Here is a 14,761-nt window from a genome sequence, read left to right as displayed (position 1 = left end):
TGGTGTTTTTCTTACATTGTGCTAAAGATTTTCAAAAGGAGTTAAATCAATGCACTGATATGGTCAATCCTATGTTTTAGGCTAGAGTCTTTAACAAACTTTTGGCTAATATGTTTTTGTAGCAAGTGCACTGATCATGTTCTTATAATCTGTCCTAATTTATCAGTTTCACGATATGTACTAGGATTTTTAAACTTGTGAATGATACTGCCAACTAAGCGTCAGTGGACTTTACTGACTCTGGGTGAGAAATCAAATAAACAACATCCCACCTACTTCAGAGCAAGAGAAAGAGTAGTGTGACGACCAGAGCAGCAGCAGCGACTGAGAGACTGATGGGGAAGCTTCCGATTAAAATATACATTTGAAAATATACATGTGTATACATTATCACTCTCACTGCACTTTATGTACATTAAAAAAAAATCTCTATATTTTCATGTATAACCATTTGCCCATAGTATAGCTTATTTTATAAGTATATTTTAATAACGTGTGTCTATGATTTTAATTTTTTCAAATTGTGCTTGTCTGTATTCAATTTGAACCTGGACCATTAACACAACATGAGTCATACAAAACGCATAGAACCAAAGTTACATTTTAAATCTACACCTAAGTCAAATGATGGGGAGGCAAAATTCAAACTTTTGTATAATCAGCTAACATTTCACAGCTTGATCACTGACACACATTCAATGACTTAAGAGTTTCATATGTGATGAATGATGAACTTATGGATGTTCACAGAATAAAAAGCAAGAGTTCATGTTATCTTAAAGTCATCATATGTAAAATTTTGGTAAACTGCATTTTGTTTTTTTAGAACTTAGCTGATAGCTGGACTTAATAAATACACTCATCTAACCTCCTAAATGTTGTGATTTCAAAGTTTGGATGGGTGAAACTGTACAATATACAAAACAGAATCCTCAACTCAGACAGTTACTTAATTTTGAAAGTGAGACTATAACTGTAATAAATGTTGTAAAGAGGATGTGATCTTAAGGTATTTCTTCATTTTCAACTCACTGTTGGCATTTTAACAGTTTCATTCCAGGACAGCTGCAAATGCTGCAAATGTGTACTACGTAAGGGAAGACTATAATCAGGTTTATACTGTTTAATGCTGGTAAATATCATTATAAGATCAAGCTAATGATTTGTTTTATCATTTTACTTCTGCATGTCCAACCGCTGACTGTAGTGCAGCTCACAGGCAGCTTGCCATGTCAGGTCTTGTGTTTGGAGATCTATTCAGCTGCTGAAGCTTGGCAGAGTTAGTGTAATGAAGTATTACATTGTTAAGTATCATCCTCCAACTAATGAAGGACATATGATAGGTTTATTAATTCCAACAGTTTATTTCAAGCTGAAAATTAAAAACGTGTTGGACGCTGTCGCCCTCTGCAGCAGGGATGTGGAACTAAAATGTGTGTGTTAAAAAAAATGAGTTTCCATCTTCAAAGCCAGACAGATAGCTTATACTATGAATTTTTCCAAAAAAACAAAAAATAAGGTGTCTTCAACCAGTTCTGGTGAGCCATAACAGTCTTAGTTCTTGCCAGACGACCTTGACTGCAGCTGTAATGCTGAACAGAGTTGCAGTACAAATCTGCCTTGCATGCTCTGCAGACTCCACTCCGAATCACTTTATCGTCAAATCCATCTCTCCTTCTTTATCTGAAAGTATAAGCATTTGTTGCATTTTGAAAATTCCATGAATAATAATTCTCTGGACTGTCAACAAATTGCAATGTAACTACATTAAAATTTTCTTCTGCAAAATCTATTTTGTGATGTTTTGGATACCTTGACTTTGGGATGACAGCTCTCTTTGGGGATAAAATTGTGGCTGAGGTAATCTGGTGGCATTTGTTTTATCTATGAATTCATCTTTTTCTTTTTTTAATTCCAGCTTTGCCTTTACCAGCAACCACTCCTGCATTCATCGTCCTGTCACAGTGCTTACGTGCTCTCTTGTGGAAACTAAGTGGATCAACTTTGACTGAAATTTCCCCTGAATATCTTCAGAGCTTCAGAACATATTCAGACGTCTCTAAATTGCTGCAACTGAGCTCAATTTTACTAGAGCTGTCTGCTTCATCATCAGCTGCAGCCTCAGCAGCCACCTCTTTGGCTTCTTAAAATATGAAGGTTAGATTTCAGCTTTCTAGGTTTTATTTCAAAATTATCAAAAGAAATAATAACAAATAAAACATTTTATTTTCATATGGAATTTGAAACTTCTTGCACATTATTGCCTTCTGCAGCGGTGAGACGCAAATGAAACACTTTTAATCAGAGTATAGCATCCAGTCAATTAAACTTGGGATATTGATCTAGTCAGTTAAGTAGCAGAGGAGGCTGTTAGTCAGTTTCAGCTGCTTTGATGTTCATGAAATTAACAACAGCTGCACTAAATGGGCAACAATGAGACAAGCCACAAAAGAAGAATGGTTTCACAGGTGGGGCCACTGAGATTTTCTCTCTACCACTCTGTGTGCCAAATCACCAGATTAATGACTATCAGTCATATCTTATCCTGTTTAGTTTCTTATCCAGAAAACTGAACTCCAGGCTGTTTTCTGTATTAATCATCATTTGATAACAGTTTTGTCATGATAGGAGTCATTATCTGTAGAAGAAAAGTATGATCCATGAAACACCCAGTTTAAATTGGTTGGATTTGGCTAGCACCATCCCTTTCATGTGAATGAGCAGAAGAGAAATGTCCCAATCATGCCCTCTCTCTTTAGTGGGCCACTGGGATCGGAGGAGGTAGGTCCCAGCTCCGGACTGTAACATCACATCGTTAGTATTGTTATTGCTGTGTAGGTGAATAAACGTACTCTCGTCCTGAATGGCTGCCTGTGTGGTCCTTGTCACAATGTACTACACAAAGGAAGACGATAGAGTTAAGTTTAGTATTGTACGATGCAAGTAAATACCAAGATCATGGCTCACTCACTCTCATTCTCACCTCCATAGTCTCCATGAGTTCACTAAGATCATAAATCCAGATTTAATACAAAAATAATAAATAAGTAAATTTTACATTTAAAACCTTTAAATAAAAGTAAAAGACTGTCCCGGAAGATACTAGGATATGTCATTCTGCTGAAAGATAGAAGTCAATCAGTCAGCGTCAAATGAGGGAAGGTCATCGTTACAGAGTATACCTGCATAACGTGTCTTTGGAAAACCTGACAGGGAAAGATACAGTGCTAGTTTGTTCTTGGCATATCAGGGAAATATGACATGCATAGCTTTGTTCTCTTCAGCACCCTCTGCTGGTCATAGTGGGACTACTCACAAGCTAATATTTTGGTGGAGATTTTTTTATGTTTCTGTTGGTGGAGGAAACAGGAAGCTGGCTGCGTTGCTGCTTTGCAGACTTGTTGCTTGTGAGTAGTAATGGTACAACATGTTTACAAGTTTAGTTAATTTCTAAACAAATCTGTGTGATAGAAATGCACTATTATTATTAAATGCACTATTTATTCTATCTGCAGTCTTATTCTATACCAGGGGCGATTCTAGGATCAGAGCTTTGGGGGTGCTGAGCACCCAGAGAGCTGCCCAGCCAGGCAAAATAAACTTTACACATCACGATGAGACTTCTTCCCTGTCTCTGTCAGTCCCTGCATCCTTAAATATCTCCAATTGTCCCAAGTTCTCTCTGACTGTCTCCTTGGTGCATTTAAACCCCTGTTCCTCCCTGTCCTCGTCATCTGTTGTCTTCGTCTCCATTATCAGTCATCATAATTTTACCATCTCTGTGCAAGTCTGCAAATTTCTTTATTAAATCATAAGATTCTTAAATTCATCAAGTCTCTCTGTGCCTGGATCCTCGTCACAAAACATGACATCACTGTTTTTGTCACTGTACATTTTAACACAATTTAATCCCCACATTTTGAAAAGTCTGTAACAAAACCATCAAATCTGATAAAGTTTATTTAAATGCTGCCAAAGAAGAATGGATTGGAATAAAAAAAGAAAAAAACATACCCTAGTATAGTTATTATCTATACTTTTGTTGTTAAAGTGTTACGTCTCAACCAAGTACTGTATGCTTTTTATATTTTTAGTAGTGTGTCACAAAAACAGCAAATATTGTCAAAAAAGTAAGAAATCTTTGGGGGTGCTTTGATTAATTTTGGGCTGAAGCACCCCCAAAAATGGGCTAAAATCGCCCCTGTTCTATACAGAAACTGAGTAACCAATAGGAGTTAAGCTAAGTATTTGATCATAGTCCTGGGCCCCTTCCTAATGCTTAACTGGCTCTTTTTCATTTTCACTCTTCATTCAAAGGCCCCATATCGACTCATAATGCAATATTATAGGTTTGTGAGATTTTGATCAATTTGAGGTGTTAAGTGTGAGCTGTGAACATCTGGAGTTGCTTGCTGCTGGCATTTTACCATTGTGCAAACAGCGGGGATTCTTTTGTAAGTTCAGTAACCACTACTGTTACTTGTTTTCTTTAAAGTATCCATGTTTCACTGTTTCAAATGTGTTACTAGATTTTATCATTTTAATTAACATCACATGTTATCAGATTTCAGACACACCTCCACCAGCAAAACCGTTCTAGGCAACTGATGCTTTCCACAGGCCTTCAAATTTTCCAGCTAAAAAGGTATTCCCCCTCATTTTCTGTTTTATAACCGTAGTTTAATTTCACTTTTCACAAAAACTTCTTTTCTTTCCAGTAATAGCCCCACTTTGCACAAGTAGCGAGACGTTTACACATCTAGCTGATGATAATTCCATTTAACTTCTGATTTGAAATGTTGAAACCCAGTATAAGAAAATCTCATGTGTTAACAGATGGCCAGGACACCTCTACTATTGTAACACATCTGGAAAGTGGATGAAGCACCATCCTGCACCCATTTTCTTTCTGGAAAGGTATTTCTGAATATCTGACTGTCTCCATCTGCTTCTCTCTGTGTCGCTCTCAGAGGTGGCAAATTACAGACACTCTGTACTTTAGTGCAAGTACAGATACTCGTGTTAAAAATACTCCTGAAATGTACTTAAAGAAAAGTAGCTCCTTGAATTTCTAACATTTCTACAAACCATTTTATGCAAAGCTAACTGAACCTTAGGCTACATTCATGTAATGATAAAATATATTAGTAGATAGAATACACACTTTATTTCAGTCTAAATTTTAATTCTAATAAAGGTTCCCAGCTTGAATCAGTAAAGTAGAACATGAACAGAAAAAAGAAGGAAAATACATCTATGTTCTTTTGCCTCCATTGTAGAGGGTGACTTTGCCTCTAAACAGGAAAATAAGGAAAGAGATGACTCACAATATATTGCGATATATTCTTTTCTGCTGTCAAAAATGACTAAACAGTACAGAATGTCATTTTAAGAACATTTATTGTGCAAAACTTTTCATTTAAATTACAAAATTATTCAAATAATTTTTAAGATGTAACAGATCTTTTTCCAAACAAACAAACAAAAACAAAACAAAACAAAAAAACCAACACACAAGTAAAATATCAGTAAAACAATTCTAAATTGTTTTTTGTTTTTTTGTTGTTGTTTTTTTTAAAAGTGCAAAATGTGGCTTGGGAAATATCGGTCTAATGGTGTGTAAGGCTAGGTAGGACTACCTTTTTTCTTTCCACTTGACTGACTGGGCGTCTGTGGAGGGCGCAGTTTTTGACTTTCATCATATTCCAAAACAAGCTTTGTTTTGAGGTGATAAAACAAATTACTTGTATTCCCTCTCTTCCCTATTACTGTCGCCCGGCATAATTCGCAGATGATATTTTTCTGCTTAACATCCGACTGCTTAAACCCAAACCAGGTCGATATGACCGACGTCGCACTGGTCTTCTTTATGAGCACCACCTCCTCCCCACGTGTAATCTAACCCGTTTTTCCTGCACAAAACTACACAGTATTTTCATGCAACTTTTAAATATCACAGTTAGTGTGCCTCAGTTTGTTCACAATATGAAACATGTCATATGTGTAGACCCAATATCTGATCACACACACACACACACACACACACACACACACACACACACACACACGATTGCCAATATACCAAAAGTAATGAGTCTGCTTTGAAGATGTAAGACATTTGAATCTTCGTTGTACCAAGAGAAAATACATTTTATTGCTTAACCTTGAAACACATTTTTAAATGCTTAAGAACAACATGTGTCCCCTCTATCATTCCTTGATCAGCCTCTCCACGACACAAATGAAGACCTACTGACGGAGGAGCTACAGAGCAACAAAGTTCAGGACTTTTGGTTTGTTAGTGCAACTCATTGTCAAAGTGATGAAAGGTTTAAATCGAGAATTCTCTAGAAATTATCAACGCACATGTAATTCCCTCACATTCCTGGCCTACCACAATAAGGAATGCCAATTTAACACAGCCCAACTTGATAAGGTGCTCAAACAGGGAGATGTACTCTATGGTTGGGTTAAAGCAAGTCTTCTGCAGGAGGATCATTATATGCACAATCTGACAATAGAGGAACTACCCGATCAAGCTCATACAGACACAAATGTCTACAGTGTGAACATGGAAGATGCGGTATGGATACCTGAAAGCAGCAGAAAAAAAGTCCTCAAAAACAAAAGAGGTGGTTGCCTCAAGTGTCTGTCAACAGATGTGAACCATGCTTTAGTCTCACCTGAGTGCGTTGCAGTTTTCCATGACAGATCAAGGAGGTATGGATTCTTTGACTTACACTAAAGTGAAGCAGGTTCACTTTCACTCATATGAATGACCTGATCAACTCCCTGTATGACCTTTAAATTCGTGGCAGTTATGAAAGATATGAGTTTGCACCAGTTCAAAAGTATCAGCACTCACAGTGAACATCCTGGACAGTCAACTCAGGTAACAAAGAGCTACTGCTACAAGTGCCTCAACCAGAATCAGGCCAAACCTACATGACAATGTTACACAGTACTTTAGACTCATCACAAGACAAAGGGGCTACAAAACAAATCTGTGAAGACCAACTTGAAACATCTGTCGAACCAACAGGCAGCATCAGGAAAGAACAAGAACAACATCTTGAACTAAATAATGAAATGGTAAATGGCCTGTATTTGTATAGCGCTTTACTAGTCCCTAAGGACCCCAAAGCGCTTTACACAACCAGTCATCCACCCATTCACACACTGGTGATGGCAGCTACATTGTAGCCACAGCCACCCTGGGGCGCACTGACAGAGGCGAGGCTGCCAGACACTGGCGCCAACGGGCCCTCTGACCACCACCAGTAGGCAACGGGTGAAGTGTCTTGCCCAAGGACACAACGACCGAGACTGTCGGAGCCGGGGCTCGAACCGGCAACCTTCCGATTACAAGGCGAACTCCCAACTCTTGAGCCACGATCGCTCAAGAGTAATGAAATAATGAAAGACACAAAGTCACAGATAAAACCCCCAAAACAGCAGAAAATGTGTGCAAACTAAATAAACGACATAAGTAAGCGATATGCCAAGCCAAAACAAGTCAGAGGCAGCATGTACAACCTAAAGACAAATCTTCATCTGATGAAGAGGCAAAGACAAAAAAAAAAAAAAAAAAAAAAAAGGGACATGAAAACAACGATGTGCCAGCTGTCCTGAATTTCAGATGAGATGGCTATGAAAACTCATTAGGCTGAAAACTGTCATTACCACAAACAGAAAATTATTATTTTGCAAATCCTCATATTCAAGGAAAAATAAAAGCGTATAAAGGTGAAGAGGTACCAAACTGATCCTCATTTTCAAAACAAAAAGAGACTATCATCAGAAGATCTACCACAGATCCTGATTTTCAAAGCAGACAGAAAAGAAAAATACATGGACCAGAAATACAGAGGGTGTCAGAGAAAGGAAGAGAGCATACATAAGAAGGTACGCATCTGATCCAAACTACAGGCACAAACAAAAACTATTTATGTCAGGTATCACAATGACCCACAATTCAGACTGCACCATATACAGTGTCCTGTACCAGAGACACAAAATGACCACAACTGGATTTTTCTCCATACATAATAAGTTGTACTGTGCACTGAGAATGAAGATAAAATACAGCTGGCTCACAACACAATGCCAGCAAACTCCGAACACCAAATTGTGCCAGAAAGGAGAACCACTGAGGATACAACACAACAGGAGCACCAGGAGTCCAGGAAAGAAAAAAAAAAAAAAAAAAAACTGAGCACAAGAGTCCATCACACAGTTCTGGAGGCCAATCATGGAGCCAGCGGCGGCGATGAAACAGTTTTGGAGGTCGGCTGCGTGAAAAGCGGCAGTGGAAGAAAGGAAGAAACAGATCTGGAGTCTGTCCACGCGGAAATTAGCGATGGCGTGGAAACAGTTCAGGAGGCCGACCATGTGGAAAACAGTGGCAGTTCAGGCGAAGCAATGCCAACCGAATGCCAACTACATGTAAAAAAATGGCAACACCGTTCAGGGGGCCGTCCACAGCGGCAAGCATCCTCAGCCAGAAGTCCTGGAAAGTGGCTGGCGACAGTGTGGTGGTGGACGTGGGCAGGCAGGCCGTGCTGGACCAAACGATGGCGGAGCAGGACCTAGCAGCTGAACGGCCATCGACATGGCTGCTTCAGGTGAGGGATCTGGTGGCGCTGATGGTTGGATGGACTCTTCTGTGCCTTCGGAAGGAACAGAACACGGCTTATGCGGCTCCTCAGACCCTCCAGCGGAGACAGACACACGGCCAACAGGTGCAGAAACTTCTGGCAGGGATGAAGCTGGCTGGAGCTGTGCAGGGCATTCCCCTCGAATTGCCTCGATGGCATTTATCCCTACCACCCTTGCCTTGGAATCCGAGGTGTGGGAAATTTGCATCATCAGGCCTGGTCGATCTCCCAGAATACGCCTGCTGGGTCCATGTAGTGGTTACATCGTTCTGTTATGTTGTGCTGTGTGGCAGGCAGGGTAGGACCCAAATGCACGACTCTCAGATGGCAAAAGTTAAACTCAGAGCAGCAGCTTTATTACTGGGACACTTGGACATGAGTACAGGGAAACAAAACTAGAAACTCAAAGAGCTAACTAGAAAACCAAACCGCAGGCAGAGACCTTAAAGCTACCAAAAACCCCACTGAGATGGTACACCAAAACACAGACAGAGAGAAACACAGGGCTTTAATACACTGAGGGGAAACGAGGGAATGAGACACAGGAGGAGAGCACAGCTGGGAACAATCAAACCTGATGCGACCAAGGGAAGCAAAACTAGAAACACTGACATGAGACATGGAACTTCAAAGTAAAACAGGAAGCACACGGCAAACACAGAGAGAGCACGTTCAGTGAGAGACTTTGATTACCAAAAAGCACCACTGAACTACACAGGAAATCATTCCTGCCTGTGGCCATCTCTCTGTACAACTCCTCCATCTAACACGCTGTATATAGCTACACCCTTTTCGCACACGCTCCTCTTGTTCTTCTCATTCAGCTATTTATCAATATGTGATTTATTATAATAAGAGCAGATGGAGCTCAAAATACAAAAACAGAAACCAAAAACACTGGTAACCAACCAAGGTGAAACCAAAGATTAATAAAAAATAATAAAACAAATCAAAACACTGCTTCACTGACAACAGTTGGATTTTTCTCCATACATAAAAAGTTGCACTGTGCACTGAGAATAAAGATGCACTGAGAATGAAGATAAAATACAGACGGCTGACAACACAATGCCAGCAAACTCCACAGTCTGAAGCACAGCCCCAGAGTGTAGTGAACACTGTGATGCAAGCTGCCATATTAGCTTTCCGTGAAAGAATTTGATTAGGGCCCACCCATGTCTGTACAGTGTGGCACAGAACTCTGTTTCCTGATCAAATTAAACACTGCAACAGATCAAAATATGTTAGAAATAGTCACATTGTTGCTACGTGCTTGACAGGGAAATTTGTCCATGTTTGTGACAGGGAATGTGCAACTCCTTGTACCTTTCCAAAAACAAAAAATGCAGGATTGGATCTGCTACAGCTGTGACAGCCACCTAAAAAGAGAGAGGATGTCATCCTTAGCAGTTGCAAACAATTTAGCACTAGCTAAAATTCTTCCATTTGCCAAAATCATTGCATTGCCCAAAGGACAGCAAAGAGCAGTACATGATAGTACACTACAACTGATGTGTACCATTAGATGTAGAAACCACAGTAAACTTGCTCCAAAAACCCAGCAATGAAGGCCAGCTACTGCAGGTAAAACTGAAAAGGCACATCAGGTACAAAGGATACCAGCACTTCTACACTGAACACGAAGAATGTGTTAGCAGGACTATCAAAACTAAAAGAAATACATTCAGAATACAAAGATGTGTCAATTGATGAGGAAGCTACTTTTGAAAATCCCACAGATAATCAGGTAATAGAGACAGAACATTGCACTCCTGATGCAGATATACAGGGTGCACAGCCCAGAAACTCAGAACACCAAATTGTGCCAGAAAGGAGAACCACTGAGGATACAGCAGCTGAACTGCTTGAGCCATCTAACAACGTAAATGAACAAATAGAGCTTGAACAGTCAAATTCAAATGAAGAGCCATTAAAAGATATGGAGAAGGAAAAGGAGGAACTTCGACCTGGTCTTGCTCTGGATACCTGTATGCAACCACCAGATATGGCAAAGGAATTTTTACCTTTGCACCTGCCCAAGGAAATAAACCTGTTGGCTTTTTCTCCGTTCCTAAACTTGAAGCCATAACCTTTCTTGTGCAGTTTGCAACTGGACAGAACACATTAGATAAAGCCAGACAAATTAAACTGTCCCCAAGCATGTACTTTAATTCACGGCTGTTCTCTGCAGATACACGCTTTGCAACTTATTCTTTTCACAGTTTGTGACAGAAACACACATGGCTACAAACAGCATGTCAGTCCAATTGCACAAAAGTAAGGCAATCACCAAAGATGAATCTAAAACTCTAACAGAATGCTTCAGAATAAAGATGAAGTGGTGAAATTGATAGATAACAAAGAGGAACACGCTTCATCAAACCTCTGAGAGGTACTCCAGCCCAGCGGTCCCCAACCCCCGGGCCTCGGACCGGACCGGTACCGGTCCGTGAGTCGTTTGGTACCAGGCCGCGAGAGTTGAGGCTCAGGTGTGAAATGTATGGTTTTCAGGGGGTTTTTTTTATCGGTTTTCCTAGGTCTTTTCACGTGTGTTATGAATAAATCTTCTTTTTTTCGGTACCGGTACTAGTTTTATTTTGTTGTATTTATCCGCGACAACTTAAAGGTCGGTCCGTGAAAATATTGTCGGGCATAAACCGGTCCGTGGCGCAAAAAAGGTTGGGGACCGCTGCTCCAGCCTATTGGGAGAAGGTCAATGAAAGATATCCATGCTATGGTCAGACAGCTAGGATAGCCAACTTTTGTTCCTGACATTTTGGACTGCTGAAATAAAATGGCCTGAGGTTGTTGAGGTCATAAAAACTCAACAAAGTGAACAAGTGGAGTTTTCAGAGCTTGACTGGAATTCAAAGTGTGAAATTCTCTGATACAAACCTGTCACTGTCATGCGCATGTTTGAAAAGAAAATCGATACCCTAATGGCAAATCTGATCCTGTCCCCTGCACAGCCCATTGGTGAAGTAGAAGGTGACTTCTATAGAATGGAGTTTCAGGCTAGAGGTAGCCCTCATATCCATTTACTGGTTTAGGTCAAAGATGCACCTGAATTAGGAAGCGACCTCAAAGACCATGTGTACAAATTTATTGACAAGTATATAACATGTAAGATGTCTGACCAAAATACCCAATGCTAAACTTGCTTCTGAGAAACACACTTGTCTGGATCCTCTCATTCTCCCTCCAGCTGGAACAATACAGCAGACACGTCTCTTACACAAACCATACAGACTTGGCAAAGGTAAATGGTGGTGGATTTGCACTGTACTATAAGAAAACTCTTAGAGCTGAGGCCTGAAAATACCTGCAAAATGTGACTGACCTTGAATTTGTTGTCCTCAAAGTTGAATCACCAGTCAGAGCTTTGATTGCAACTGTATACAGACCACCAAATTACAGCCACAACAGGTTTTTACCACAAATGCAAAACCTGTTGGACTCATTGAACATGACGAATCACCAACCAGTCACTGTTTGTGGAGACTTATGAGAAGAGGGAAAAAAGCATCTATGAAATGTTAGTCAAGAGGATATACGCAACTTATTGCTCCTGCAACTACTGAAAAAGTAGTTGCAGGAGCAATAAGTTAGGGTTATCGCCTTTTCATATCACAGACATACGCCTGCCTCCAATCAGGTGTTCTCAATACATATCCCAGTTATCACAGCTCCATTTACCTTGTTCTTCACTAAAGTAAATCATCAATTTCATTTATACGTTTCACTTGTTCAGTGGTTCAGAGTGTAAAGTTGGTGGGTTTGTTTGTTTTGTTTGTTTTTCCATTTGGTTCAATTGTTCACTATGACATTGTGTTCTACATGATGATGTTCCATTCCACATGATTATTTACCATGCTAGACAATGAAATTCCATTCTGCATGATAAAATGCCATTTTATACAATGACATTCCATTGTATATGATGACATTTAATTTGGCACTGTGACATTCCATACTTGAGTATGTTTCATTGGACAAGATGAAATTTTCTTGCATATTTTGACATTCTATTTTAGACGATAATGTTACATTCTGCATGATAAAATACGATTCTTCATGATATTCCATTCTAAATGATAACATTCTATTCAACCTGATCGAAGGAGCTTAAAGAGAAAAGTGAATCGACTTCTTTAGTTTTTTGAAGATGTTTCAAGAAACCTTTTAACGGGAAGTCTCTTCTGTCACATTTGCTGGTACTACACTCAATAGGCAGGACTTTGTATTGTGCAGTCAAACAGTCAGTTATACTTTAATTCAATTCAATTCAATTCAATTTTATTTATATAGCGCCAAATCACAACAAAAGTCGCCTCAAGGCGCTTCATAGATACAGAGAAAAACCCAACAATCATATGACCCCCTATGAGCAAGCACTTTGGCGACAGTGGGAAGGAAAAACTCCCTTTTAACAGGAAGAAACCTCCGGCAGAACCAGGCTCAGGGAGGGGCGGCCATCTGCTGCGACCGGTTGGGGTGAGAGAAGGAAGACAGGATAAAGACTTTATAAAGTCTCATTTTTCCCCATGTGACCTTTTTCCTAGCTGTCGACATTGTTTCAACATATGACCATCCTGTACACAATACAGACAGGAAAAAGCTTGATTTGACAGGAGACTTTTCATGTTGGAAAGAAGCAATTTTACAGTCATCCTTAAGAGAAACATGAGTGACAAAGCTGTTTCTTTTAAACTGTGATTTTATTTGAGATTTAATAGGTTTTATGATTCCCTTTGCAGCTGTAAATCCTGTATATCTCCAAAAACTGGGTCTGGTATAATCCTAATCTGATGTTCAATAAAGTTACCAATATCTAGAAGACATGCTCTTTGGTCAGTCCTCTCAAGAATCTTGTTTGTGTTTATTCTCCATTTTTCTCTCAGTTTGAATGGAAACTTCTGAATCTGAATTTTCATGTTAGCTAGCATGCTTAACTCTTCCAAGTACTACAATTCCTCCATAGCATTGCAACATTCCTGAAGGAAGACTCCATATGCTTTTAATGTTTTAGCATCCTCTCCTTTAATATTGGGCCAACCAGTGACCTAGTTTTAAATGCTCCAGGAATCCTGTTGTTTTATGCAGGTTATTTAAATGGCAACAGCATGTAAAAATGTAAGGAACATGTAGGCTGAAGAGGCACAGTGTCAGTTTTGTGACCCTGTCAGTTGTTACCAAAAGTATTTTTTGCCACTGGCCTTATGGCATGTGTATTTGTCAGAGTTTCACTTTCAGGAGAAGAATATTTAAATTATATTTAAATTAAAGTAAAGTAATTCCAAATAGGAATTAAAAAATCTGTGGCACACAGTTACCTTGAAAATTGTATATATTTTATGACAACGTGATCCACAGACGATGTTTGAATTTAGTGTGGAATTTGTCACCAGAAAGACATGCCATCCAACCACCACAATAGTGTTACTCTTTCAACAGTTTGCCTAATGCGCATTGTGACAGTGATTACTGCACTCTGCAAATGTCTCACATGGTCTTTACCTATGTAAATTTTAATAAAAGTGTGTTGAATTGAATGAATTGATTCTTTTAATTTTCATTTGTTCCGATCTTGCGCTCCTGGCTGGTGTAATTTGAGAGAGTTACTTTAATAGGTAGGGATAAAAAAAACAACAACTTAACAATGAATGGATTTGACTACAGATCCACTTTGTCACACTGTGGACATTAAACACACACTCATCAGAAGTGATGTCTCGAAGCACAGAAAAGCAGAGAAGTAATTGCATTGCAAAGTGCACAAAGCACTAATGCAACAAAACTAAACAGTCATGTTGCTGTGTCATAAAGACTGTTTATGAGAAGGAAATTAACTTCATAACTTAACAACTAGTTTGTTGTTCAGCAGCAGCTCTGTCACAGCAGAGCAACCTCTGATGCAGCTCTTCAACAACAGCTACAAAATATTTTCAAATCTTTATTTGCATGTTCTGTGTAAGAAATATATGAAATACAAGGTTACTTTTTTACTGTAGAAAAAATATTAAAAAATAAATAAAAATGTATAATCATGATCAAACATTATACAGAACACCCTAGACATAGAAGGGACTACATTCGGTGCTTTG

This window comes from Perissodus microlepis, chromosome 6, assembly GCF_051167445.1.
Source record: "Perissodus microlepis isolate ML-2025 ecotype Zambia chromosome 6, ASM5116744v1, whole genome shotgun sequence".
Classification (NCBI taxonomy): Eukaryota; Metazoa; Chordata; class Actinopteri; order Cichliformes; family Cichlidae; genus Perissodus; species Perissodus microlepis.
Note: the sequence above shows the minus strand (reverse complement) of the source record.